Below are 3,462 nucleotides of genomic sequence, written 5' to 3' on the forward strand. Positions count from 1 at the left end.
TCTCAGCCTCAGTAGTGCAGAGCTCTGACACAGCCCCTACCTGGAAGTCTGCCTGCTGCTGCGCACATTCTAGTCCCTGCGCTCCTTTACTCATGTCCCAGATCCATCCACCAGTAGCTGCCACCAGAGAAGGTGCCTGGCTTCCATTGGTTGCCCAGAGACAGGCTATCCGGGATAGCCACCCCAGGGGGCCATGAGCCTTATTGTTGCCCCTGCTGCTGTTGTTCTATGCCTGGGGGCACCGCCACTACTCCTGAATGGTTCCCTCTCTGCTGACCATCCTTTCCTTACTCCCATGCCACAGAATCAGCACAGCCAAGCAAGGGCCTTTCCCCTGCCCACACCTCTTGAGAAAATGCCCAAAATTCTGGATTCCATGGGGGACAGGCTTCCAAACCTCAGGGTGAGAGTGGAGGGGAGGGCTGAAGGTTCAGAGTTACAGACAGAGAGTATATACAGTTTTATGGCTGGCAGGAGAGAGCCATGGCACCCTAGTACAGGTAAGAGGTCCTGTTTATTAGTGGGGCTCTCCCGTGGGATGGAATTTGGACTCTGCTCACTTGTTTGTATGGAGTTTACTGCGACCCCTTCTCATGGGGGAAGAGACTCCCATCCCCTTGGTGATGGATTCAGTACCTTTTGTTTGTATCCTTGGGGTCACAGCTGGCCTCAGCAGGGATTTATGCATTCTTCAACCTTCTCTCTTGGCTCAGCTCCAAACCATCAGCTTACTTACTAAACTTCTGTCTTCTAACTCTCCTTCTGAATGGGAACCTCTGTGGAAAGCTGGGTACAGTCCGCCATCTTACCTCCACCCTGGGGTATGAAGTTTTAATGAGTACCCCACAGCGTTTGCAATTAGATGATTTATTTTTGCTGTGAAATGCATTCCTAGATCTGATTCAATCCATAAAGGTATACTAAATTGAGAATAATTTCAGTTACCAATTTCTTTACTACTGTTGTAGCATTTGCACATCTAGTTGGGTAACATTCAGTCTACCCACTAAACATACAGACAATAACTAAGCAGTGAGAAAAGCCTAAAACTGGAGGTAAATCTATAAAATCAATTTGGTGGGCTGCAAAAGGCCATGCAGGTCTTTGGGGGCTCCCTAAAGATTTGTCTCCTCCAGAGACTTGGTGAGATTTACAAATAGTACACTGGGAAATAATTTGTTCAGAGAGTTTGTAGATTCCAGGGCAGTACCAACTATTTTTTAGTTCTTTAAATATCCCCCATTTGCACATTTGGTGCGAGATAAGTGCAAGTTAAAAAGTTAAAAGAAGCTCAGCGCCTGTGGCTCAAGTGGCTAAGGTGCCAGCCACATACACCTGAAATGGCGGGTTCGAATCCAGCCCAGGCCTGCCAAATGATAATGACTGTTGCAACCAAAAAAATAGCCAGTCATTGTGGCGGGTATCTGTAGTCCCAACTACTTGGGAGGTGGAGGCAGGAGAATCGCTTGAGCCCAGGAGTTGGAGGTTGCTGTGAGCTGTGATGCCTCAGCACTCTACCAAGAGCGATAAAGTGAGAATCTGTCCCTAAAAACAAACAAACAAACAAACAAACAAACAAAAAACATAAAGGCCAGTCATAATCAGGAAGCATTGGAAGAGGCCTTTTTAATATCTACATAAAACCTGAGTAATCTGATTGGGAATCAAAAGGGACTGATGACTTCCTTATTACATGCTAATAGCTCTGACCCCAAGGTCATTTGAAGCAGGATACCTGTCTCTGAGGTTAATCTATACATAAATCTGTTTCCACCCATCTACCCACACTTGCCCCTAGCAACCACTTGTTGCACCTACACTTTCCACATTCTTCCCACTACCTTCCAAAAGGCATCTATAAAAGTCTCTGATCATCACTGAATCTACGGGTAATCATTCATGTGCTTCCACCCATACACATGGTATTTAGAATTAAACCTTTTCTGTTTCTTTGTTTCTTGTTTTTTCGGACAGAGTCTCAAGCTGTCTCCCTGGGTAGAGTGCCATCACATCACAGCTCACAGTCACCTCCAAACCTTGGGCTCAAGCGATTCTCTTCTCTAGCTTCCCAAGTATTGGGGACTACAGGTGCCTCCCATAATGCCCAGCTATTTTTTTTTTTTTTTTGCCATTGTTGTTTTAGCTGGCCCAGACTGGGTTCTAACCCACCAGCCTCAGTGTATGTGTCTGGTGCCCCACCCACTGAACTATGGGCGCCGCCCAACCTTTCTCTTATTAATCTACCACACTTACAAACACACACACACAAATTTTAAAAAACTACCACAATTGTAAGTTAATCTTTTAATGAAGCAACCAAGGGAAAAAGGCAGGTTTTGCCATGATCCCTACATATACAAGGTGATTTCTTATAATGTCACGTTTTGTATGTCTATGAAGTACCAACTTATGAATAAAAGAGGCCAAGTTGTAATTCAACTGGCATTTACAGTGGAGTACTTGGTAACAGAGGGTGTCAGATAACTAAGTCTACAGTATCCTGACCATTCAGGTGGAAGCCATTTGTATATGTTACTACTACAGAAGATGAAAAACACCAGTGGTATTTATAGACAGAGTGAAGTTAAAACCTGTGACTTTCCATCATGAAGTTTGCTGTGTCTTGTCCTTCTCACTGGCACTTTCACATATCCAGTTGTCATGTGCCTGTGAGAATTTTTTCTTTTTTTTGAGACAGAGTCTTATTTTGTCACCCTTAGTAGAGTGCTGTAGCATCACAGCTCACAGCAACCTCAAACTCCTGGGCTTAAGTGATTCTCTTGCGTCACCCTCCTGAGTAGCTAGGACTACAGGCACCCATCACAATGCCTGGCTATTTTTTGTTGCAGTTGTCACTGCTGTTTTAGCTGGCCAGGTCTGAGTTCAAATCTGCCACCCTGGGTATTTGGGGCTAGCACCCTACCCACTGAGCCACAGGCTCTGCCCTTCAGGTTTTTCGATGAAAAGAATTGGAATGTTCCTCTGGTGTGGTGGCTCACACCTGTCATCCCAGCACTTGGGAGGCCGAGGTGGATAGATTATCTGAGTGCACAGGTTCAATCAGCCTAAGCCAGAGGTAGACATCATCTCTAAAAAATAGCCGGGCATGTGGCCAGCACCAGTAGTCCCAGCTACATGGGAGGCTGAGGTAATAAAATTGATTGAGCCCAATATTTTGATGTTGATGTGAGCTGTGATAGCACGGCACCCTACTGAGGGATACCAAATGAAACTCTGTCACACACACACACACCCCCAAAATAGGGGCTTTATATAAAGATTCACAGAGCCTTATAGGTCCACATCTCATGAAGTTGTCAAACAAAAGGGGCTATGTCTATTATTGCTTCATGCTTCAAAAAGTATGGGCTTTTTTGTGGTGGTTGAGCTTCTGATTTTAAGTTGGCCTCGGGTGGTCCCTGTGGCTCAAAGGGGTAAGGTGCCAGCCTCATATGCCGGAGG

This window comes from Otolemur garnettii, unplaced genomic scaffold, assembly GCF_000181295.1.
Source record: "Otolemur garnettii isolate 467f Iridium unplaced genomic scaffold, OtoGar3 scaffold00335, whole genome shotgun sequence".
Taxonomy (NCBI): Eukaryota; Metazoa; Chordata; class Mammalia; order Primates; family Galagidae; genus Otolemur; species Otolemur garnettii.